The sequence below is a fragment of the Pleurodeles waltl genome, chromosome 7, assembly GCF_031143425.1.
Source record: "Pleurodeles waltl isolate 20211129_DDA chromosome 7, aPleWal1.hap1.20221129, whole genome shotgun sequence".
In the NCBI taxonomy this organism is placed as follows: domain Eukaryota; kingdom Metazoa; phylum Chordata; class Amphibia; order Caudata; family Salamandridae; genus Pleurodeles; species Pleurodeles waltl.
This window is the reverse complement of record NC_090446.1, coordinates 1279245891-1279272749: the sequence shown is the minus strand read 5'-3', so window position 1 is coordinate 1279272749 and position 26859 is coordinate 1279245891. Positions and strand designations below refer to the sequence as shown.

The following is a 26859-nucleotide window of genomic DNA, read 5'->3' as shown; positions in this document are numbered from 1 at the left end:
GTGTCAGGAGAACTTGGGGGGGCGGCTGTAGCCAGCGTCCCACCAGTTCTGGTGTCTGGCAGTACCACTCCTAGTGAGGGGGTGCAGAGGTCCAGACAGAGGGTTGAGAGGGGGTTGCGGACCCCAGTGGAGAACCTGGAGGGTCAGGGGTCAGCTCTGAGAGCAGAGCCCCCCATGAATGACCTTGGTGAGACCATTTCTGGGCTGGGGGGAATCCAGACTCTGTCAGATGGGCAGAGGTCAGGAGACCTGCGCCAGCCAGACTCTTGTGTGGCCCTTCGGGACAGTGTGTCCCTTGAGGGGGGTAAGTGTGCCCCCCTGGAAGTCCTGGTGTGCCAGGCAATGGTTCAACCGCAGGGTGGTGACTCTGGGTTGAATAATCAGGTTCAGGGGGTAAACTCTGACCTGATGGGGGGTAAGTGTGCTCCCAAGGAAGTCCTGGTGTGCCAGGCAGTGGTTCAACCGCAGGGTGGTGACCCTAGGTTGGATGACCAGGTTCAGAGGGTAAACTCTGACCTGGTAGGGGGTAGGTATGCCCCCCAGGAAGTCCTGGGTTGCCAGGCAGTGATCCAGTCTGTGGGTACAGACCCTGGATTGGGAGGCCAGGTTAAGGGTGTCTCCCCTGACCTGGAGGAAGGGGCTACTGCTAACAGTGCCCCTACCATGTTGTCTTCTGGGGGGGCCACTCCTAGTTGGGTGGTTCAGGACCCCAGAAGAGAGGGCAGGGGGAGGGAAGCCTCACCCCTGGCCCTGGTCCAACCTGAAGGTACAGACCCCAGGTTGGAGGATCAGTTGCAGGTTAACATCCCTGCACTGATGGAAGAATTGTGCAGGACTGCTTCTACAAGCACCCTGACAGTTTTTGACTCTGGGGGTGCCGCTTCTGCAGGGAGGGTACAGAGCCCCAGAGGGGAGGACCAGGGTCAGGTTGTCATCCCTGACCTGGTGGAAGAGAGAGTGGTCAAAGGGTGCCAGGCACCTGGGGCTACCACCCCCCACTCTCCACAGTCCCAGTGGTTAGAGAGGCCGGAGGTCGGGCTCTCATCCCTGACAGTTGTCTGGGGCCACTGTGGCTTGCTGTCCTGGTGGACAGAGTTGCCCCTGGGGGGGGGAGGACGAGAGTCACACCCCGGGGGTGGAGTGGGCAACACCACTGTGTTGGCCCTGGTGGTACTATCTGCCCATTGCAATACATCTGTGAGCAAAGTAAAGTTAGGTGTTGCACAGATGGTGTCTGTAGATGTGGAGAAGGATTCCCCATGGGTTAGCTTAGTGGGCCCTGAGAGTATGGACAGAGGGATCCAACTGGAGTCAGGAAGGCGTAGAACTGGAACATGCCCCTGCTGTTGTGGGCCTGGGTCCCTGTTCTATCGCCCCAATCAGGGAAGTACATCAAGGTATTGATTGTTCTCCCCTGGCTTTAGGCTGGTAGGGGGTCGTGTTGGACTTTTGCTTTTGCAGGGTCATCCCCAGACTTTTTTGCCTCCTGCCTCCTATATTTTTCTGACATGTTGCTGTTGGCTTTTCAACTCTGAGCACTTTACCACTGCTAACCAGTGCTAAAGTGCATATGCTCTCCTGTTTAAATTGTATGTAAGTGGTTCATCCATGATTGGCATATTTGAATTACTAGTAAGTCCCTAGTAATGTGCACTAGAGGTGCCAGGGCCTGTAAATCAAATGCTACTAGTGGGCCTGCAGCACTGGTTGTGCCACCCACATAAGTAGCTCTGTAATCATGTCTCAGACCTGCCCTTGCAGTGTCTGTATGTGTATTTTTACACTGTAAATTCGACTTGGCAAGTGTACCCACTTGCCAGGCCTAAACCTTCCCTTTCCTTACATGTAAGGCGCCCCTAAGGTAGGCCCTAGGTAGCCCCAAGGGCAGGGTGCAGTGTATGGATAAGGTAGGACATATAGTAATGTGGTTTATATGTCCTGACAGTGAAATACTGCCAATTTCGTTTTCACTGTTGCAAGGTCTGTCTCTCTCTCATAGGATAATATGGGGGCTACCTTTAAATATGATTAAAGTGTAGATTCCCCTAGAGAGTAGATGGACATGTGGAGTTTGGGATCCCTGAACTCACAATTTAGAAATACATCTTTTAGTAAAGTTGATTTTAAGATTGTGAGTTTGGAAATGCCACTTTTAGAAAGTGAGCATTTTCTTGCTTAAACCATTCTGTGACTCTGCCTTGTTTGTGGATTCCCTGTCTGGGTCAGTTTGACAGTTGGGTTGTTTTTCACCTCACACCAGACAGTGACACAAAGGGAGCTGGGGTGTGATCTGCATTCCTGATTAGCCATCTCTGCTAGGAGGGAGGGGTGGAGTGGTCACTCTCATCTGAAAGGACTGTGCCTGCCTCTGACAATGCTGTCTCCAGCCCCCTGGTGTGTGTCTGAGGCCTTGCCTGGGCAAGGCAGGATTTCACAAGAAGGTGTGAGTCCCCTTTGAAGGAAGGTGACTTCAAAGACTAAAATGGGTATAAGAAGGGCACCCAAACTTACAAACTTTAGAAACACTTCTGGAATCAAGGGGAACCTCTGCCTGGAGAAGAGCTGATCGCTGAGGAACAAGTGCTGCCCTGCCTGTGACTGTGCTTTGTGGAGCTTTCCTGCAGTGCTGCTTCTGCCAGAGTAAGAGGGCAAAGACTGGACTTTGTGTGCCTTCCATCTTGAAGAAGAAATCTCCAAGGGCTTGATGTAGAGCTTGCCTCCTGTTATTGAAGTCTCAGGGATAGCAAAGACTTCTTCCTGCCAGCACCTGGAGTCTCTGGAGAGACCCCTACTCTGCTCTGTGGTGCCCTTCCAGTTCCTGGGACCCTGAAAGGAGAGGCTGGCAGCCTAAGGACAAAAATACACGCACCGAGCACCGTGCGGAGAAAAGATCGACGCGAATCCGATCGCGGCTGAGAAAACGACGCGACGCCGGTTCCGCAGCTGAGAAACGACGCCGCAGGAAACGCGACCGAAAAACCGACGCCCGGAGCAGGAGAAACGACACGCAGCATCGCTGACGGAGGCTGAGAGATCGCACCCTGCGCCGCGGGACTTTCGGATCGTCGTGTGGCTGGCTTTTTCAACGCGCACCGCCGTGCCGAGTTGTTTTCGACGCACACAGCCGTGCAGGGTTACTTTCGACGCACACCGCCCGTGCGGGGTTATTTTTGACGCAAACCAGGTACATTTACACGCTAGCAGCGCTAGTGTGTTGTTACAACTACCTAAAGACTCTTTTTATTTTAAACCTTTTAAAAATCATAACTTGACTTGTGTATGTTGGATTTTTGTCGTTTTGGTCTTGTTTTGTCTAGATAAATATTTCCTATTTTTCTAAACTGGTGTTGTGTCATTTTGTAGTGTTTTCATTAAGTTACTGTGTGTGTTGGTACAAATACTTTACGCCCAGCACTCTGAGGTTAAGCCTACTGCTCTGCCAAGCTACCAAGGGGGTAAGCAGGGGTTAGCTGAGGGTGATTCTCTTTTATCCTAACTAGAGTGAGGGTCCTTGCTTGAACAGGGGGTAACCTGACTGTCAACCAGAGACCCCATTTCTAACACCTTGGTTGAGGAAAAGCCATACTGAGAAGTCAGACCACTCTCCTCATGATTTTGACATTTTATTAACTTGGCAGTCTCCCCCCCATCTTCCCTGGTACGTGTTCAGGCAGTAACCAAGTACTGAAAACAAATGCTGGCTTGCTTCTCCCGTGTTCCATGGTCGCTTTTCTTTAAATTCTCACTGTACATGTGTATCTTGCTATTTTCACTACCTAGTATTGCGCTTTCTCCTCTCCATTAGGTTTATGCTTCACTGATAAAATGTAATAACCGTTTTCCGTGATTAATGCCTCATGCATTCTCAGTACCCCGTTCTTTGTTAGGAAACAAGTGTCTTTATTACCTCAGAAAAGTTACTCCTGTGCTATCGACAGTGATGTTTTTTTATAAAGTGCAGTGCGCTAGCTTTGTTTTATTCCTAGATTATTTTCTTCCCTTGCCACCTAAAACAGCTCCCACTTTGTTCTGTGTGCCGTCAAACACCATCAGTTAAGTCTGAATAAGACTCCCAATAAACAGATTTGGGGGTGGGGCGGAGGGAGGATTTTGTCACATTCTCTTAGAGGCATTCTCTGTTCAGTATTTGGTTTTGGGATCATGAAAACATGTGCAGAAGCCCAAAACAAAACTGAGCTAGTTTATTACAGCAAATGATCCAAGCGGTAGCAGTCCCGGAAGTCACTGAAGAAGGGTCCCTTTAGGTGTCGGCAGGCAACATCCTGCTATGAGAAACTGTGTTTTATGAAACTTAATAAAGAAGATGACTAATACAGCTTTTCAAAAATATTTTTAAAAAGGACCTTAAAGAGTGTCATTGACGCAAATATTTATTTTTTTGGGAGCTCCATTGTGGGGCGATCGTTAGCTGAAATTAAATCTTCCAGGGCTGTTTGCAGGGGTATAGAGGGGCCTGGGGGGAGGGGGAGGAGGGGAGTCACTCCCCCTAATAAATATATTCGGTAACAAACAATTGGGTACAGGTGCTTTAAGTCGGGTATGGTGAGGTATTTGCTAGATTTCAATTGTGATTTTTACAAACACACACACAGATAAAAACACACTATCATCTCTATTTTAAGAGTTTTAAAATGGTTACTTTACAAAATAATGAGTTTTAAGTTCTCCTCACAATCCTCTCACTTTCTACTGCTTCTTAAGACTCCCCTCCTGCCCTGCTTCTCATAAAATGCATTTATTAAAAGACGTTTTTTATTGAGTCAAGTACAAGAACATTAAGTTAACATTGCCAGGACAGAGATATGCAGTTGTGAATATATATGCATAAGGAATATTGTACTTAAAAGTGCATATTAAAACATGTACATGAATTAGGCATATACAGCAATATGGTATCAAAGACTCCAAGTTTGAATAAAGAAAGGGAGAGGGAGAAGAGCTATAGGGATAGAAAATGGGAATCAAGTGATAGCCATGTGGAGAGAGAGGTAATAGACATTAGTTACAGCTAATGTAAGATGAAATAAGTATATATATATATATATATATATAAGAAGAAAAACAGGAAATATATTGACATTTTTTTAAAAAGGAGGAGAAAAATCCATTTCCTTTGCAGTGCGTGAGAGATAGTTACTTAATGGCAACCATAGCTGATGACGTTTGAAGAAAGTTCCTGTTGAATCAAGCTTGTAGCTGTCAAGTCTATGATGATAACATACAGAATTCCACCACTGTCTGAGAGTAATGTTTTCCGAAGATTTCCAGTTAGAAGTAATAATGGAGATTGCAATAGAAAGCAAAAGGTCCACCAATTTTCCAAGAGGCCTGAATGAACTCCAGATATCGTGTATGCCACCCAAAAACAGTAATTCATATGACATGGGTAAGGAGATCTGAGCTATTGCTGAAATGCAAGACCATATTGAGGACCAAAAAGTAGATAGGGATGGACAGGAAAAAAACATGCGAAAGTCAGTACCCTGCTGAGTGTGGCAGCGCCAACAACTGTCATTTTGTGCAAGTTTGAGTTTGCAAAGGCGTACAGGAGTGTAGAAAAGTCTATTATAAAAAAAATATAGGGTCTGTGTGAGGCTTGCAGTGGAATTTATCTTATACCATATTCTATCCCATAAAGAAGTTGGCCAAACCACACCAAGATCTGATTTCCACATTGTCTCAATAGGTGATTTGAGTCTAGGTGAAACAGACATTCTTAAAAGTTTATAAATTCTAGCTGCCCTAGGATAATTAGAAGTTACAATCGGGTGTGGAGATGATGCAAGAGAAGAATGATTATGATGTATAAGTTTATTGAGGGCCTCTTGGACTAAAGTAGAAAGAATGATATATTGGGATTTCAGGCGAATAGGGAAATTATAAATTGCTGAGAGAGTAGTAAAAGGGATGATAGAGGCTTTATGATAATAATTGGGAAATGAGAAGAATAACTTTAGTCATCCAAGCCTTCCAACACAAGGTTTTACCTTGTTTCCTAAGCGAACTATTGTGCCAAATAGGACTGTTAAAGAATTGATTAATGGGGGTAAGATGCGAAATAAAAAAAGGTTTCAGTAAGTTGACTGCATGGGAGATAGTGCTGGGAAACCAGAATTTTGGGGGGTAGACATAAATATAATGTGTTTATGGGAAAAGGGAGAAATAAATGTTTCTTCCAAAGAGAACCATAGCTTTTTAGGGGCATCATTGAGTGTAGATAAATAGGGATGTATTTGCTTAATGCCAAAAGATTTGTGATAAGTTACAAAGTCAGGGAAATTAACTCCACCTTGTACTTTAGGAAGTTTTAATTTCGAGAGAGAGATTCGGGATTGTTTACCAATCCACAGGAACCTGGATAGAATTTTATCAATTGTACTAAAAAATTGTTTGGTATCTTAATAGGAAGCATCATAAGGAAGAAGTTAATGATAGGGAGAAGCATCATCTTAATGGTGTCCAAGCGGCCCCACCACGTGAGATATAACGGAGACCATTTCTGTGTGAGATCTACAAGCTTTGCAGATAAGATTTCTAAATTAGTCCTTAATGTATCCTTGAGAGTAGTGCAGTACCATACCCCCAGGCATTTAATCTTAGAAGAATTCCAAGATAATCCTGCATAAAGGAATACAGAGCCAGTGCAATGAGCATTAAGTGATAAGACCACTGTTTTGTCTATATTAAGTTTATAGACAGATACATCAGGATATAAGTTGAACTCATGCAGGAATGCAGGAAGAGAAGTGTCAGGGTGAGACATGAACAAAAGAATATCATCAGCATATGCTATAAATTTGATGTGTGCATTATTAATTTGAAACCCCGTAAATTGTTCAGACGTTTTTAATTGGTATAGAAAAGGTTCGAGAGCCAAAATAAATAGTAAAGGAGATAATGGGTATCCCTGACGAGTACCCCTTTTAAGAGGGAAAAAAGGAGATCGGATACCGTTTGTTATAACCAAGGAACATGGTGAGGAATAAAGAATGGATATAAAATGTCAGAATTTAGTACCTAGTCCATGCCGTTCCAATGCTTTCGACAAGAAACCCCAGTAGACCCTATCAAAGGCCTTTTCCGCATCCAATGATAAAGCTGCCAGAGGAATCGTAAGTTTAGAAGCCTTGTTAATAATATTTTAAAAAGTACGGAATTATCTGCTACATTTCTATTAGGGATAAAACCAGATTGGTGAGAATCAATAAGGTCAGGTATATATGGGAGTAAACAGAGGGCTAAAACTTTGTCATACAGTTTACAATCAGTATTAGTTAAAGATATGGGTCTAAAATTTTTACAGTCAGTCGCATCCCGATCTTTTTTGGGAATAAGACAAATCATGGCCTCCGTAAATGAGCCAGATGCAGAACCTGACATTATAAAATGATTAAGTAATTGAAAGAGTTTGGAGAAAAGAGACTTAGCAAACTGAATAAAGAATTCTACTGTGAAGCCATCTGGGCCTGGAGCCTTACCCTTGGGGAGAGATTGTAAAGCTGTATATAGTTCAGTAAGTTGTAGGGGTTGGTCTAAGGATGAGAGGTCATTCTGCAATGGGTCTCTTGGTTTGAGATTAGAGAAATATTGGTTGAGAGATTCAACTGTTGGTATGTGTTCTGGAGTCAGGGATGTGGAATTCCTATCGCCCGACGCCCGGGACATCTTGTTTGGGGTCAAGGGCAACAAGATTTTATGTTTACTTTGTCCTTGGGACAAGTAGACCCAACCCTCTGCAGCACAAACCCTTTGGCTGTTTGTTTACAGAGAGTGGAACTCTCTGCAGTTGAGGTAATGTGTTTCCAAGAGATAATGCTGTTCGAACTTGTATTTATGGTTCATTATTTGAAAACCTTCATTATTAGGGTGAGTGCTGTAAATAAATGTTTTAATGTCACACTTCACTACTGACGTTGGTTCCAGTACAAAAAAAAAAAAAACGTGTATACACATGTTTGAAAAGTTTAGGCTATGAGGCTAAGTATAATGCTCCCAGAATGCTCTCTGATTATATGCAAATGAAGTGTCATTTAGTAAAATGTTTTGATGCATGCTAGTATTTCCCAAAAATATTTCTAATGGAAAATCAGTGTAACCATTTTCAACACGATTATGGGAAGCATGAAAATAAACAAACACTGACAAAGCCAACTGATCTGACATATTTTTATAAGTCTTTTAGTTTCATCAATGCGTCTCTTGTTTTGACATGGCTTTTCTAACACTTTATTGTTGTGAGAGCTACCAGGTCCTCAACATTGTAACAAACACTGGCAAAAACCCCCCAAAACGTTTTTGAACTCTAAAAGCACATGTTGCCACCAGTGGCATAACAAAGGCCCCGCAGCCGCCCTCCAGGGGGCCCCTTCAGCACAGCACCTGCCCTGAGTGAGTCTGGAGAGGGGGCTCCTCCATGTTCTTTGCAAAGGGACACCCTCCAGTTTCATTACGTCACTGATTGCCACTGTAGTTCCTGACACTGAACAAAACTACTTTGTGTGCCAATATGCTCCTTGTGGAAGAGAAGAATGCGATCACTCACAGTAAAGCCAGCCGAAAGAGAGAGAAATAGAAGTTTAATAAAAACAAAATGTCTTTGTTAACACCAGACCTAATTAGGGACCAAGACCTACATGTAGGTAGCTTTTTACATGTCGCAAACAGCGACTTTCGCTGTTTGCGACGTGCAAAAAGCACATTGCGATGCACAAACCCAGTTTTGCGATTCGGTAACCTGGTTACCGAATCGCAAAACGGGTTTGTGACTCGCAATTAGGAAGGGGTGTTCCCTTCCTAATTGCGACTCGCAGTGCAATGTAGGATTGTTTTGCGAATGCGGGCGCAAACCAATCTCAGTTTGCACCCATTTCAAATGGGTGCTAACACTTTCACAAAAGGGAAGGGGTCCCTCTGGGACCCCTTCCCCATTGTGAATGTCACTGTAAACATTTTTTCCAGAGCAGGCAGTGGTCCTGCGGACCACTGCCTGCTCTGAAAAAATGAAACGAAAACGTTTCATTTTTCGTTTTTGTAATGCATCTCGTTTTCCTTTAAGGAAAACGGGCTGCATTACAAAAAAAAAAAAAAAAAAAAAAAACTGCTTTATTGAAAAGCAGTCACAGACATGGTGGTCTGCTGTCTCCAGCAGGCCATAATCCCTGTGAGGCTGCCATTCGCAAGGGGGTCGCAAATTGCGACCCACCTCATGATTATTCATGAGGTGAACATTTGCGAAGCCCTTGCGAATCACAGATGGTGTCAGGGACACCATCCTACATTCGGATTTGCGACTTGCAATTTGCGGGTCACAAATCTGAACCTACCTACATGTGGCCCCAAATTCTTAAAGAAAGTCACAAAAGTGCACCCATGGTATATGTCGTACCCCTATAAAATATTTGTGAACTGTATTTTAGCATGGGTAAATACACATGTGTAGATTTGCTCATGTGAAAATCTATTGAGCATTTGCAAGTTCATTTTCCCTCCAGCCACTTTCTTCCCAACCCTGGAAGAAGTTCTAATTCTGCCATTGTCAGGAGTAAATGTCCAACCTTTCTTATTATGGGAAAATATTAGAGAGAAGCTGGTGAAAATCTTTAAAACATGCAGGTTAGTAGGTTTGCAGACTCAAAGGCATTCCAGCCCTGGAACTATTGCTTACTGCTTCCTCCAGCCCCAGTATGCAGATCTGCAGAAAGGTGGAAAAATAAGGAAATTGCTACAGTAGGGATTGAAACTGCTAGTATTCAAGCCCTACTATGGTAGTAGCCCTGACATAATCAGAGAGGCTATTATCAGAGCTCTTACATAATGAGATTGCTGCTATAATTTGGCGCCACACTACATGGCACCAAAGGGACAAGTAGATCTTTTTACAGGACAAGTAGATTTGAGAAGCAACCTGTCCCGTGGACAAGTAGATATTTTAATAAATTCCACACCCCTGGGAGTGTACAGGTCCTTATAGTAAGAAGCGAAACACAATGCTATATCTTTATCTCTAAAGTGTTTAACACCATTGTTATCTGTGATAGATTTAATAGTTGTTTTTTCTTTTCTTTGTTTCAAATATCTAGCTAGAAGAGAACCAGCTTTATTGTTACCACCATAATATCTGGCATTTATTTTCAGGAGGGTGCTGCATGCTTGTTCAGGGGTATATTGGTTAAACTCCATTTTAGCTGAGACTTGTGCTTCAAGATGTGATTTACTGGTTTTATGAGTATAGTATTCATGTTCTAGGGACTTTATATATTCAAGGATGGAAGTCGATTTTTGTTGAGCAGACTTTTTTTTTTTTTTTTGAGTGAGCGTAACTTATGATGAAACCCGTAGAGGCTGCTTTGAATGCATCCCACACAAAATGAAATGATAGTTGATCACTATCGTTGATGTGAAAGTATTCTTCTATAAACTTACTGTCGGAAGCGATAAAAGTAGCATCTGAAAGTAGAGAGTTATTAAACCTCCATGAAGATGTTTTAGAACCATTAAGAAAAAGATCAAGGTCAGTAATCACAGGTGTGTGATCTGAGATCAAAATAGCACCGATTTCAGAGTTGACCATATGTTGCAATAAACCTTTACTCAGAAAGATATAATCAAGCCTAGAATGGGAATGGTGGGTAGGAGAATAAAAAGTATTCCAAGAGGTCGGGATTGCATACTCTCCAGGAATCAGAGAGAGAATGCTGTAAAATAAAGTTTTTAAAGGCTTTGTGGGAGGCATGAGGAATGAAACGTGACGTGGAACGTCTGTCCAAAAATGGATCGAGAACTTGGTTGCAGTCACCACCTATTAGTAAATTGTTTGAGGAATGTTTAGAGACAATATGTGAAAGATTCTTCGAAAAATTTGGATCTGGATGTGTGGGGCCGTATATATTTAGGTTAGTAAGAGAAATATTGTCAATTGTAAATGTAACAAGTACCCAGCAACCTTCTGTATCTTGATGCTGTGAAATTATGGTAGGTTTGAGAGATTTATGACAGAGTATAATTACCCCATTTTTGTTTGTGATGGAAGGGGAGTAGAAAATGTCCCCCACCCATTGTTTTTTAAGTTTAATTGCCTCAGAGTCGTTGAGGTGAGTCTCTTGCAACAAAGCAATGTGGCATTTCAAACAAGCTAGGAGAGATAAGACACGCTGACGTTTAATGGGGGTGTTTAAGCCCCTTAACATTCCAAGTAACAGTTCTAAGTTGCATAACAAGAAGTATTAATAACCAACTGCTGTAACAAAGGAAAAAACTAGGCATATCAATTTTGCAAAAGCAAAGAAATGGGAAAGAAACAAGATAGTAAAGAAAAAGAAAAGGAGGAAGATGACCTCCAGAAGTTGTATATACATGAATGTGGCAATACAGGGACTAAAGTCCACGAAAGCTAAAGAAAACAAGATAGAAAGTGAATACCCCGAAAGGTAGAGGGACAGCAGAGAACCTGAAAAGACAGGCAAGAGTGGCTTCAGCACAAGAAAAGAGATATTAGATATTAAAACATATGAAGGCGAGTTTCATGGAAGAAAAAAAAAAAACATACAAACGGAAAATGTACCATTCAGGAGACCAAATAACGTAATAACTACAGTAAAGGACTGAGACATGAAAAACAATAAAAATCAAGGCTTACCAGTGGAACGTGTAGGAGAACAATTTGGATGGTGAGAAAGGGATACGTTTGGGAAAGGAACATGAGGATTGCACAAAGAACACTATCTAAAAAAGAAAATATATATATATATATATATATATATATATATATATGTATGAAAATAAGAAGATGTAGAGTAGGAAAACCATGGATATAAATATTAAACATAATCATTACTATTAAACTGTCCAGAAAAAAAAAAAGGGCATTGACGACAAATTAAATTATATCTTCAAGTAATTGCAGATGCTGCTTGTTCCATTGCTTCTGTTTTGAGTTGGTTAATAAACGTTTGTAGTGCTGAAGGTTCCTCAAACGAGTAAGATTTGTCCTTGAATGTAATTTTGAAAAGGCATGGGTGAAGAAGACCATATCGAATATTCAAGGATTTGAGGTGTGGATGTAAGTCTAAAAACTGTTTGCGACGTACAGCTGTAGCAGGAGAGAAGTCTTGTGTGAAAAACACTTTATGGCCTGACCATAGCAAAGAGCTCATCTTTTTGGCTTCCGAGAGTATTTGCATCAAGTCAGTAAATTGGAGAAAGAGAATAATAATTCTCTAGGATGAGCACGAGGGCCAGTTGACGTCTGTGGACCTAAACGGTGTGCCTGTTGGATAGAGAGGGGAGAGGTAGGAGGCAAACAAAGAATTGAAGGTATTGCTTTTTGAAGGAATGCAATCATGAGCCTTCCGAACCTTCTGGAATCCCAAAAAGGCGAAGATTATTTCTCCTATTTCTGTTTTCCAAGTTTTCAGTAAGCCTTTTAAGTTGAGCTATGTCTTTAGAGATCTGAGGATTGACAGTGCTACAATCTTCAAGGTCACTGACTCTCTGTTCCAGAGTACAAATTTGTTGTTCGTGTTGGGACCATTGCTCCTCAATACGTTGCAAAGTGGCATTAGTGTCCATCATAAAGGACTTTAGTGCACGCAATTCCTCCATGACATCATCTAGAGTAAGATGTGTAGGTAATTTTGAGGGAGAATCAAGGTCTTTTTGTGGACGCTTGACGGAGGAGGTGTTAGATGTTTTTTTCACAATTGCGCCAGCAGCATGAGATGAAGAGGCGCTTTCCTTTAAAAAGACTGCAGCACTATACATTGTTAAAGCTGATGGTAGAGAAGATTTAGTTATATGTGTGCGCACCACTTGAAGAGGATTATTAGACTTGGAGAAAGATGATGACTGGCAACTCTGAGAATTATGTGGTCTCCCCATAAAAGCCAGAAGCAATTTGGTAATAGGAAGCCAGCAATGTGAGGTGTTGATGAAATTATATTACGATGAGAAGCTGCTGCCAGAAGTTTCCAACAACAGAGCAAAATATAATAAAAAAAATATATAAATAGAAAATCCTAAATTAGTCTCTCATAACAGGCATGACAGAATACCACAAGAGCAAAGCACTTTACTGCACATAGGCAAACAATTGGTGACTAGTTTTAAGGGAACCTTCTGAAAAGGAAAAAATCCCCTCCTTCAAAGGAAAGCATTTACCATGTTAGGAAGAGCAATTTGAAAGAGCTCCTTGACAAGAACTGCCAGTGAATACTGAAAGTTGAAAACCTCAGCTAAATGTGTTTGAAGAGAGAGGTCAAAAGTTCAGCTGGCTCTCAGAAGGTAATAAATATTCCACTGCAGAGGAAACTAGATTTGTAGAATCACATCCAGGCAAGCAGTTAAAAGTCAAATAGAAACATCTCTGTGAAAGTTTAGGTTTGTGCAGAGGCTTATGCTCTGGTGCTCAAAAATGCTGAAGAAATTAATAATTTTGATGTGAAAACATCTGGAGCTCTAAAGAGCAGCGGCCATCTTGCATGACCTCGTGCCGCGCCCTCCCCATAAAATGATTTTAACAGCGTGATTGGTGGAAAATCTGAAGCCCTCAGATTTTTGTTAACAGTTGTTGATCTCTGCTTACCATGCCAGCAACACAGACGAATTTCGCCTTTGTGTATTGAATGAGGTGGCATGGAGCATCATCCTGGAAGCAGTCTTAACATGCGCAGAAGTGTAATTTCATGTTGTCTCTGGATTTAGCAGAACTCTTTACATAGGTGCTTGCATGTGTCCCTAAACCTTTGAAATGTTTGTTCTGACCAAGTCATCCTAAAAACCACTGGACGGGGGAACACACGCACAAAGAACTGAAAGATCTACAATAGTCAACTGTGACAAAACCTTTCACTTTCATAAGTATGGACAGTTGACCCATGAAAGTGGGCAACAATTGCGTGTATTAATAAGAAAAAAAATGGTGCGGTTCAATTTACCTTAGCTGACCAAGGTTTGATCAACTTTTATAAGCATGATTCTCCCCTTTGCTCCGAGAATAGGAGTTTTCACTTATTTTTTTACGGTAAGGTTGCAGGCATACAGACATAAAATGTAAAAAACAGGCTATGCTGCTTTGGTAATGTGGAGAACAGGTGAAAGATCAGTGCTTTTCTGTTCAACATCTATTTTTAGAATGGGTGAGGTGCAAGTGGGACAGTATCCTGCCAGAGGTGTTCAGCCGTAACAGGTAGTAGGAAAAAGTACATCATATCTCTTCTTTTAAGTTTCTTTCCATGGGAGAAAGTAGGAAATATACTTATAGTCCATAGTACATCAGTTCATACTTTAAAGTTGTCACTCACGAGCAAGAAGATCCTTCAGAAAATGTGTTTATATTTTAGCTTTTTAATGATAAAAATCAATTTTGTGAATGATGGAAGGCTTCTGACAGTTAGGGAAGCAGCGAAACAGGTGAGAGATTAATTCCATTTGGGATACAACGACCTTCATCCAAATCTGAGAAACATCCTTGTAAATATTCTAACAAAATGTCTTAATTTTGACCTTGGAACCTACAGATGTGGGTTCTATTCTCATTTCTGTCTTGTCACCAAAATCATTTGATTGCTGGCAAAAAATGTATTTCTCTGTAAATAAAATTGCTAACATGTAACAACTTCAGCACACTGTCAGTCAGCACTGTATACAATACTAAAAAAGTGAGTTTGTCTTTGCCTCTGTTAATAATTAGCTTGTCAATCTCAGATCCCCACTCTTTACTGGATGGCTTTTCTCCTTATCTGTGCTTGTTTTCCCCTGAAGAACAGTTTGTTTACCTTTGCGTTTGATTGGATGGGGCATTTCTTTCAATTGCATGGAACTATTTTTTATTTTTGTTCATTTATCTATCATTACAAGTGAGTGCATATTGTGCCTTTTTAGATTTTCCTTTTCTTTAAACCATCCTCCAGCGCTTTCCCTTTCTCCCCTCACCCCCACTCACCCAGTCTCTCCCACCCTTCCTACCATTGCACCAAGTTTCTCCTCTCCCACTATATCTGCCAAAGTTCTTCCACCATGCTTCAAGCCCTGGATGGAAGCCTGATGATATCCTGGATGTTATCATGCGGCACTTCCCTGTGGCTTGATATACACCATTATATTAAACTACTCTCTCTGCTCTTTCCCACGTCATGATGGTAGTCGCTAGTGACAACCATCTTGGGAGCACAGAAAACAATGTTTTCTAGACTTTCAAAATGGTTAGTCGCCAGTTTTGACTTGCAGTATATTTTAAAAGTATACTGAATTGACAAAGCCAGCAGCATGACCCTCAGACAATAAAAAAAACAGTAGCCACTAGCTTTGCTAATGCTGGTTTTAATGTGGTTTTAACCAAACCCCATGCATACTATAGTTTTATATGTGCCGCACTGTAAAAATGATGCTTTGCTTCTCTGATTATACATCAAGTTTATTACAGAAACCCTGGTACAATTTCAAGAGCACTCATTACGGTGTTCGCAACCACCTCTTCACCACTTCATCCTCCACATCCCTCTCACATTCCATCTCACGTCACCAGGTGACATCACTGAGTTCTATAACATAATACATTTCTATGTGCTTAGTAACTACTACGGTGTCCTAAGTGGTACATACAACTCTAAAACATCTGTACTAATACAAACACTACACGTCTTCCTCTTTTACATAAACGAAAAAAATGATTACAAAAATATTAAAAAACAATTACTATATAGATGCTAAAATGCATAAATAGAACTGTTGTCATAAACAACCAATATGCTTCCTAGTGCATTTTACATAATTTGTTTTCCACATTTTGATGATGGTTAAATGATGATTAAACTACTCACAAATTAAATCTTTCAATTTTGATGGTTTATGTAAAATTCCGCCAAACCTTCCCACTTTTCCATCAAATGATGTGTGTGGACTAGGTTCCATTCTACACTCTGCTAAACCCGGATCTGAAATTTGTTGTTGTTCTGAATCCCGATAAGCGCTCTGTTCTGCCTCACCTGGAGTGCTTTAGAAAACCTATTCTGACCACTCCTCAAAACGCCAGATCTTTTCACCCTCATCATATTTCCTACTTTCAAATGCACCAACTTGCAACCATGTTTGTTATCACAACGTTCCTTGTAATTAGACTGGACCTTACTTATTCTGTCCCTCATGATCTCTGGGTCCCATGTACCTTCCTCGATTTAGGCATCCAACCTATGTTATCCTTTGAAAAGGGTGTTCTCCATCTCTTAAGTTCAAAGGGGCTATGTTCAGTTGTGGCACATGGTGCAATTCTGAACACGCAAAATTGTGCAGAACAATTCAATTTTTCAATACAGATTATTATTATTTGCCAACGGTATTGCACCCTTTATTACTCTATAAAATCTCTCCACAGCTCCATTGCCGGGTAGATCATAAATAGAAGTAGTATTATGTTTGATGCCATTCCACTTTAGGAACTTCTCAAACTCTTTCAAAACAAATTGCAAACCATTATCAGTAATAATGCACTGGGGTAATACTTCTTTCAAAAATACTTTACCCAGAATTCTACAATAACCTTGGAATCAGCACAATCACAATCTCTATCTGAGGCCATTTTGAGAAATGGTCCATGGCCATTAGCAAAAACTTATGCTCTACTCCATACAAAACTGGACCAGCAATATCCATACCTATCCTCTCCCATGGCATACCTGGTGTACTAATGGGACAAAGGTTGTTTAAGTTTACTTGGGTCTTGAATGAATTATCAAGGAAGATACAATTTCTAATTTTCCTTACAATAGCCAAATTCATATCTGGCCACCAGTATAATGTCTTCATAAGGCTCTGAGGGCCAGATGTGCAAAGCCCCCTTGCATTTCTTAACAGTCCAAATCGGTATTTCAGGCCGTTAAGAAATGCAAAATGACTTTTTCTGATGTACAAAGGCCTTTGCAAATTGTGATTTCTACCCTGTAGTTTTTGTAATACCCAGATGTCTTTCATGACACATGTCAAGCAATTTGGACCTCAATTCTTCAGGTGGTACAATACTACTACTCCTCATTATTTTACCAACATCCACTGGGGGCTCTTGTCTTAGCTCCCAAAGCACCTTCATGTTTTTTTCCCCCCATTTTATTTACGATTTTATAGAACAATTCAGAAAAAAGGCTGTCATTAAGAACAGGCCAGTTGCCACAATAAGAACAGGCCAGTTGCCACAATAAGAACAGCATTAAATGGAAGTTCATACACATCAGAAAACAAGCAAAACGAGGAGTTTAAAAGTAACAAGATGAGGGGTATAAACTGATGGATGCACACTTAGGGTAATGTGTCCACATTTACAAGGGAATTGCAGTATGTGACAGACATAATAGCAACACCAAGGCAGGGAGGTTGAGGAGTGGGGGTGAGAGGATCTGAGTGGGCTGCAAGCCTGCAAACAGTTGTGGAGTGGGTGCCAAATGTTTTGACGGCAAGAGGTGGGGGCTGAATGTGGCACATATTTCACCTGTGGTGTCACAGTAGACTAGACTATCAAACTAGGCCCTGACGGTTGGGCAGTGATATGACAACCAGTGCAGAGCCAAATCTCGCTTTGCCTGTAGAAGAGAAATGGCAGTAAATTGGCAAACTGATTTGGGAATGTCCTGGACATGGCCCAAAAGAGCTAGTAAGGGGCTATTGGTGAGGGACATTCCTATGCTTTGAGCTAGTACGTCGTAAATAGAGCACCAGTATGCAGCAATCTGCGAATATGTCCAGGATAAGTGAGTAAAGTAGGGAATAGATGCGGAACAGAGCGGACAGTTAGGGGATTTGCATGGGTCTAAGTATGCCAGGAAGCTGGGCGTGACATACATCCTGCAGAGAAATATGAATGTAGAAGTTTATGGCTGTAATTGGGAGAGACTAGGAATGTCTGGGTGCAGCAGGCTGACCATACTTTATCACTGATCCTATGGTCCAGGTCCAACTCCCAGTTTTGTCGGATTTTAGTATCACAAGTAGGGACCATGGCGATGCATGTATGATAGAGTTTAGTTACCAGCCGTTGTCCAGTCTCGTCTGCAATAAAGGGAGTCAATGGGGTAAACTCAGGTGGTGCTAATGTATATGTAGGAAAAGCTGTGTGAACTGCATTGTGGATGCTGTGCATTATGAATCGGTCCATGTATGTAAGCATGGGAAATTGAGTCTCATCTGACACAACCAACCACATGACCGTCTGGGAACATATCCGCAAAGGTGTGAATATTGGGGCTGGAGAGTGTGCACCAAACTCCCAGCTAGTTGGTTATGGTCAGCCAGTGATTGGTGCAGGCTGGTATCTGTGGAGAAGGGAGCCCCCCCCCCAGTAAGCAGAGCAGTTTTTCCATGCCCAACCTGTGGTGGAGGGGGGGTTGGATATCGGTGGGACTGAGAGGATGTCTAGTAGGGAATAGGGATGAGAGTGGTGCAGGGTATGCCAGGTTGATTTGGGGTCTTGCATAAGGAAAGGATACTCCACGTATGGCCCAGGGGCCGCATTCGGCCCTTCTGACCTTTACACGCGACCCCCCTGCTGAACAGCAGCACTTGGCTGCTGTTTACTTGAGTGAGAACAAACATCAGAAAGCTGGGCAAGCACTTATTTGCACTTTAACTAAAGTAAAAGTAAAGAAGCAAAGGAGGAGTCCTGCACAACTTATTTTAGGGAACACCATTTTTAATACATCTTGCACTAAACATTTAAAAATATGAGAAACTCTCTTCAAAATTCAAAAATGTGTATAACATTAACATGATGTCGTTTTTCACCTCAGTACATCAGATTACATCCCTGCATTGAAGGACATTTATTAAGAGTAGTAATTTTCAAACATTAACTTAGAAACATTCATGCCCCCCTCCTGACAACATTTCCACTGATGAACCAAGAGGTGTCATTTCTCAGGTGCACCCTCTGTGTGGCCTAGGTTCTTCTTAAAATTGAACCAACATTGTTGTTTATTAAATGAAACACAAGAAAAGGTTTTGTACAGCACACATCCTGAACTCATGTACCAAAGTGCCCTCATGTGGTAATGAAGAAAAAATAGGCAAAGTGAAATAAAATAATTGCCTTGGATCACAGAATTTGGTTAAGTGGGGAAGCCAGAATTGATCCTAGGCTTTCTGGTTTGCATTGTGCAACTGAGCCACTAGATTATTATCTCTTTCCCTCTTATGTTTTACATCAAAAAATAATACTTTGGGCCAGATTTAGAATTGTCCGTCAAAAACATGACAGATATCCTGTCCGCCATATTATGATCCCATTACATCCTATGGGAACCATGATACAGCAGACAGGACCTCCGTCAGGTTCGTACGAAGTAACCCATCACCAAACTCTAAATCAGGCCCTTTGTCTTCAATTCTTGGCTCATGAGGTTAGAGCCTGGATGGCAGACAGAAGACATGAGAAATCTCGGTTTGTTGTGCAAAACAAGAAGATACTTTACTTCACCCTACTTCCATGTTACAGCACTCCGACCCACACCCTGCTGGCAACAATGTGGTCCTCAGGCATGCCACAGACAAAACTAAACTTTTTGGCTCCTGGGAAAATGTTTGTAACTACCAATGGAATAAGGGGTCCGCGTGTCTGTGTGAAACAAAAGATGGGCGTATTGGCATTGTGCTACCAAATAGTAGAGTTGCATATAAGTCTGGCCAATGTCCAACCACAGACGTTAGCTTTCGCCATAGCAGCGAGCTCTTGCCTATTTCCCAAGAAACAGGGCCTTGCGATCCGCCAAGTCGTGATATTCCACCAAGAGAGAGGCACATTGGGTAGATCATGCCGCACCCTTTGGGGGGGGGGGGGGGCAATCTAAGGATATCAGTTGGGTTTCCAATCGTGCCAGGTGGGAGCGGAGGTCACACAGAACGCATATTCGCTTTGAAATATATGTACCATGGACATAGGCCTTGAAGGCTTCCCATAGGGTGGCACAGGTAGGGATAGAATGGATCTTTAATTCGAACAAAATTTGTAGTGGCCAACCTAAGTTCTCAGTAGAAGATATCATCATGCAAAGCCATAGCAGGGCACTGCCACTCAATGCCACTGGCATAGTGTAGCCGAAGATATAGGGCCACTGGTGCATGCCTGACAGTGTACGCGCCAGGTGTGCAACATCTCTCAATCAAAGAAGAGTTGTGATAGACATTAACCCATAGTCAAGGTGGGACCCGGTATCATGTAGTGTGGAGTGGCGAGTATAGGCAGGGGCATCGGAGTGGGGCAGATGCCATGGGTTACGGAGCAAGAATGTATAACAGATATCTTGGACTATCTCCACCTATTTCGGGTTTAATGGCCAGGGATGTGGAGGTAGAATCCAGGCTTGGATCGAGGAGGAGGTTAAAATTCCCTCCCAATATAATGTAATCATAGTTCAATTAACCGAAGTGGGTCATGAGGGTGTGAAATAAGCCAAGAGTGTCAACATTTGGAGCGTATATAATGGCTAAGAGCGTCCAATGACCCACCAGCATCCCCGTAATCAGGGAATATCTATGGACCTCGACGTTGAGCGGCTAGTTGGTGGAAGGGGATGCTCTTGTGTAGCAAAATGCTCAAACCTCAAGAGTAGGAGCTATAGCAGGAGAAATAGCGATGGGGACCCCAGGTGGGGGCAAAGTAGTGGGTCTTGCCTGGAGGTAAATGGGCCTCCTGCAAGAAACATATCATGGTTTTGTGCCTGGCGAGGGAGTAGAGTACTTGTCTGCCTTTGCGACGGTCATTAAGACCACGCATGTTCCAAGAGAGGGATGTGATGTCTAAAAATGGGAGGCAATCGTTTTGGAGTATGGTCATGTATGATATGAAGGACCGAGTGCTGTGAACCATAAGGGTGGCATAAAGAGCAATAATCAATGAGAAAAATAAAAAAAAGCCCCACCACCCCTCCACTCAATCCAGGCTAAAAACAGCCCAGCAGCCCCAAACGTGCAACATCCCAACACAACATGGACTCAAAGCCATTCAGAAAATGACCCATAGAGAGGTGACAACGCATCGGGGGCCCAGGAATAAGTGAATGATGAGGGGACTTAAATGGGCCATATTTGAAACAACGTGTGTGAAATCTGCAAGAGTATAAAGCACAACCAACGCCCAGGATATAGGTACATTCAGCCACAGGTCACGGGCCCAAAAGGGAGCCCCGCAAAAATCTAGTCTGGAGGAAAGAGACCCGCGCTGGAAGCAGGGCCAGGATTCTGGGAGGCGGAAACCACTTGGGGCATTCTGTGACCGATGGTCCTCGTCCTCCTTCGCTATCCAATCCATTTTCTCTTTTCACACTATCTTCAGCAGTCATTTTCCTCTCTATTCCGCTGACAGCCCACATTTCTGAGTTCACAAGTTCCCACTCCTATCTTTCCCTTTACCACCCCTCGCTCACCCTATGTTTGTGTACTACTGGATCGCTGCTCTAGGACACCAAGGAAGGAAGCCTATGACAATATTGTCTCCCACCAAAGAACATATCCTTTCCTTTCGGTTAGTGAAGTTTCCATGCCTGGATGTCAGCAAAGTGTTAGTGTCTCGATGACCAAAGGTTACTTTGAAAAGTTATGGGAATGGTTATCCACGAGAGCGGCCTCCCCACACTCACCCTGGAGAAGTTATACCGTAGACATTAAAATCAAATAATAACTAAATGATGCAGAACTGTACGAAGCTATGGAGGAGTAAGGTGTCCACCTGGCAGTACTTACCCGGACCATCCATGAATTCAGTCTAATACATCTTGTCGATCTTCCAAACGGTGTCGTCTGTCCATACCTTTTGTATTTCCTAGTCGCTCAATAATCAATCCTACGTCTAAATATATTTAGGAGAAAAAAATGGCGATCTAGTCGCTACTCACCGGTGATTACAACCTAATATTCCCTGTTTGTTGATTCAGTTTAACAGCTGTTTGTTGAGGATCTTAAGACGGGGATCACTAGCCGTAATTTTAGCACTTCCTGGTTGCATTACTACCAATCCCAAGACCGAACAAAATCGACGAATGAATCACTTAGTTATGGGAGGTACTGCGAATTTCTAACGTGTCCTAGGATTGGAGCAACTGACACAACTGAGCCAATCATAGTGCGCATCTCAGAATTCCCAAGTGCTGACTGGCTGAAGAAGTCCACATGACACTGTCGAAACTGCCCTTCACCAGTAGGCTTTGACGGCCCAGTTTTGAGCGGGCGGGGCTTGGCTGGATGACCACATGAGCTGGGTTAGTCACGAACTTGCAATGACGGCTGGGCTTTATCCTGGGGGAGGCAGACGAGGCGCGGCTGCTCTGAATTCGATTTCCGGATAGGGGAGCGCTCGGGTAGTCAGAGTGAGAAATGTGTTCATGGGATGAGAAAAGGGGGAGGAGGACGCTGGACACGCCCAGTTCCAGGAATTTTTTATCTGGAGTTGACAACGATGCGACCAGGTGGGATAATGAGAGCCCAAATTAGGTCAATTTCGGAGGTAGCCTACAAACCTTAGATTTACACTTGGACATAGCGGCAGAGGAATTGACATCGCAGCCTTAAACTTACAGGAAGTGACATCATGTGACCTTTGTTCTTCAATCTTTCTACTAAGTAATTTCGCATGACCTTAACCCTGATGATATCACAATAATTGAAATGACTGAAGTTATATTTAAAGCCATAATAAAAGCATGACTAATATAATAACTAAGCACAGAGGAGCGTCTGTTTTAGATACCACTTGTATTAGAGTGCTGACCTGATATGCAAGCAGATTAGTCATTTCTGTTAGTATTACATGAAAAATTATGTGCTTATCTGTGGAGGATGGAAAACCACAAATCACACAACAGCACCGAGAACCTACATGTTTTATTATGTAATAGTTTCCCTACTGCGTACTGCAGTGAAAATGTATTCATAAATCATAAGGAGAGAAAAAAAAGGGATTCAACTATAACAGTAGTAGTTATGTCCACATGTATTATTTGATCCAAAAGAACTGAAGTCCGATCCTAAACAACCATGCGTTTATTTCATAGTAAAGTGGCTGCATAATCATAATCCTTCCTGACGCTTTCAGAAATAATGCTGTGTTCACAGGAGAGTAGTTGCAATAAACACAGGTGCTTTAAATCCATGCATGTCACATGACTTTATAACTCAGTTCTTCAAGTCCCATAATTCACCCATATTGTCATCATAGTCTTCTTTTTGTGGTGCAATCTTAAAATATTGCTTAATAGCGTAACTTCAACAACGTTTCATTTACTGTTCATATTAATTAGGGTGCATAACAGCTCATGAATAAAGTGGTCACATGCAATTCAATAAGATGATGTAAACTTTCATCGTCTTAGCAACACTCACTTCATCATTAATGTTGCCACAAAAAATATATATGCTAAGACCATTACACGCAGGAATCCGGAATAGTGACGAAGAGGAAAATCCCACTCTCACCCCCCTTTCCCATCTCTGTGTCCATTAAGATCATGTTAAATCTTCATATGGTGCAGAAGCAAGTGGGTCATGCCACCTCATTATTGTCCACACTACATTCTCCATCAATGGGGGCCCCCAACCCTGCAGGCCGGCTTCAAAACGAGGACAGAGTATCCTGTAGAACAAATCAAAAAGAACAAAGTACTGAAGCCCAATTCTTGACAACAAAACATTTATTTCATAGTAAAGGTTGAAAATGTACTCGTGACAAAGGCAGAAGTAGAATTTCTTCCAGGTTTGGGAAAAAAGTGGTTTGGGGGAAGTTAACTTGTATACGCTCAGTAGATTTTCACATGAGCAAATCTACAGATGCATATTTGCTCATGCTAAAATACAGTTCACAAACATTTTCTAGGAGTACGATTTCATGGTCTACTTCTGTAATTTCTTGTGGATTCATAAAAGCCCCTTATTTAAAGGTATATACCATTGATGCACTTTTATGAATTCCTTTAGGAATTGCCCCCCCTAATTAGGACTGGCGTTAACCAAGACATTTTGTTTTTATCAAAATTATATTTCTCTATCTATTTTTACATTGGACAATAGCCTCAAAGTAGTGCATGTGCTGATTTCCGCTACTTTGCACCATGTGAGCATGACATGGGTGCTATATGGGTGTTCTCACTCTACAACCTGGTGTTTTTGATGCAAAGTCCTGTCTACTAAAAATGTCAGACCGGGATTTGCACCGAAAAATAGCATCTTCTTGAGTCAAGTGTTAAGTTGGAGAAATGTTTTAATTTGTTATAACTTTTTATATGCTGCATGTGTGCTGAACTATACAGTGCACATCAAATGTATTAAAAGTTTTAAAGTTTCTCTAGGTACAGCATTTTGTACTTTGTACTGGAAGGTTAACTGTCAATTACAAAACTTATGCTGAAAATCATGTACATACTTTTGCACCATGGTGCAAAGGAATGTTTGCATGGTGCTAGGCAGCCGGTTTGTGCACTAGTGCTCGTCAAGAGAGCATCAGTGCTATAGCTTAGTAGATATAGCTCTACAATGCTCTCTTCGACTAGTCCAGTGTAGCATAGCAACTTCGGTTGCAGTGCTGCATGTTGCTATTATTTTTAGTAAATGTGCCGCTAAGTGTAAGCGAGCATGCGTGAGTCAGTGAGTGAAAATGTGAGTGAGAAAAAGAGTGACTGCAAAAAAGTGAGAGTATGTGGGTGAGAATGAGTGTGACCAAGAGTGTGTGGCAGTGAGGGAGCACAAATGTGAGTGAGAATAAATGAGGGCAAGTTAGTGAGAATAAATGAGAGTTTGATTGTGAATATAAGTGAGCATGAGTGAGACTGTGGTGTTATGCTTGTGAGTGTGCCCTTGACCCTGGCATACAGAAGTTAATTGTTGACTTAAAGAGGTACCCATCGCAAAATTCTAGCACTGGCATATTGGTGGCCGTTCTTTGTATGATAAGCACCTGCGAGAAAATGCTAGCAAACGAGGGCACACTAGATGTTATATTTAGCATATGGGGACACCTTGACAAAATGCTGGCATTGGCATACTGGATGCAATTTGTGGCATAGGGAGAAAATTGCTGGCGTACTGAAGAACATCCTTGGCTTGGGGCCACATGTGTCAAAATGCTGGCACATTGAAGGTAATTTTTGGCATAAAGGAGGATAACCCTGCTATATAGGCTTGGGCAAGTATGACAAAGTGCTAGCCCTGACATACTACAGAGAGTTTTTGATGTTGGGATAACCCACGGTTTATGGGTGGTACTAATAGCAAAATTCTGGGTGTGGTATATTGTATGTAGTTTTTGGACTTAAGGGATCACATGGCATATGTGGAGTAGCCATGACAATATGCTGTATTTGGCCCAATGGAGATACTTTTTGTAGTATGGGAGCACCTCAAGCACATTTTGGACAAAATGGGGTGAACTCTTGGGAGCATCAGTTTAAATTGGCCTGGCACATCATGAAATACATAAATATTTAGTGAGAGCAGAGCCTTTGGCTTTTTAGCAAATGTATGTGAAACTCATAATTTAAAATGCAGTATCAGTCCCATTTTTTCAAAATGTCCACCAGGGGAGACCACCGGAACCCCTCCTAGATCTCAGGCTCACTCGCTTCGTTCTCTACAATTCAGGGCAAGTATTACGACTTTCAAAAGTCATCACTCGCGACTCCAAGAACTGTAGGGAAACAGTGTCTTTATGAGCACTGTTTACTTTTTGCAGCTTCTACTGGACTGGTATATTACATGTTAGATTTTGTTAAATTAATAAGTCAAGCAGTGCAATGTGCACTCTTCTGATTGATTAAATAAAAAAAAAACTAAATTAAAAAACAAATGTTTCTAAACAATTTGTTGTGATGTTTTATTATTGTGAATGCATGAAAAATTAGGTGTCTGAATAAAATCCTCACCTCTGTGCTTCACATGAGTGATAGAACCTTGCAGGAGACCTTAAATCAAAAAGTGCTAAAAGTAAAGAATAATTTAGGACAATAATATAGTTTTTATTCAATATATGGTCAACTCTACATCAATTAATACATGTCCACACTGGCTTCTCCTTCAACAAGTCCCCAAACCCTGCAGAGTGGCTTAAAAATGGGGATTGAGTATCCTGTAGAAAAAAATCCAAAAGAACATACTACTGAAGCCCAATTCCAAACAACCCAGGGGTGTGGAATTCCTATACCCCGACGCCCAGGACATATTGTTTCGGGTCAAGGACAACAAGTTTTCATGTTTATTTTGTCCTCGGACAAGTAGGCCCAGCTTCCTGCAACCCAAACCCTTTGGGTGCCAGTTTACAAGGAAGGAAACTGTCTGCAGTTGAGGTACTGTGTGTGTCCATATGTTAATGCTGTTAAAACTTGTCTTTATGGTTCGTTAATGCAAAGCCTTTATTATTAGCTTGAGAGCTCTAAATAAACGTTTCAAGGTCACACTGCACTTCTGACAGTAGTTCCAGTAAGAAAAAAATGGTACACACGTTTGAAAAGTTTAACAATATGAGGCTACGTATGCTTCCAGAATGCTCTCTGATTAGGTGCAAATGTTTGCATAAGCTTGTAAGCACGAGTTGTGATCCTTTGCTTTCAAAATAAAGTGTCCTGCAAATGAGGAAAAAAAGTAAAATTTTAGGTACTATTTATTTGGAGCATCATTTATTAAAATGTGTTGATGCAAGCTAGTATTTCCAAAAAATGTTCATGATGGAATATCAGTGTAATCATTTTCAGCAAGATTATAGAAAACATTAAAATAAACAAGCAGTGGGAAAGCAACAGATCCAACATTGGTTGTCAGTCTTTTGGTTTTGTCAGTGAATGTCTTGCTTTGACATGGCTTTTGTAACAATTTATTGTGAGAGCT

At 41.9% G+C, this 26859-nt stretch overlaps 1 protein-coding gene and 1 long non-coding RNA gene across 2 annotated transcripts in view; one reads left to right on the top strand and one right to left on the bottom strand.

Annotated features, from left to right (window-relative positions):
* Positions 1-22022, bottom strand: part of CHMP2A (charged multivesicular body protein 2A) — a 101922-nt gene extending 79900 nt beyond the window's left edge. Inside the window, exon 1 of the mRNA XM_069200495.1 lies at positions 21888-22022. The gene's annotated coding sequence lies outside the window, so the exon portion shown is untranslated. The remainder of the gene's footprint in view (positions 1-21887) is intronic.
* A 198-nt stretch (positions 22023-22220) lies between these two features.
* LOC138246173 (uncharacterized) overlaps positions 22221-26859 on the top strand; it is a 42658-nt gene continuing 38019 nt past the window's right edge. The window contains exon 1 of the long non-coding RNA XR_011194234.1: positions 22221-22457. This is a non-coding gene — a long non-coding RNA (uncharacterized lncRNA). The remainder of the gene's footprint in view (positions 22458-26859) is intronic.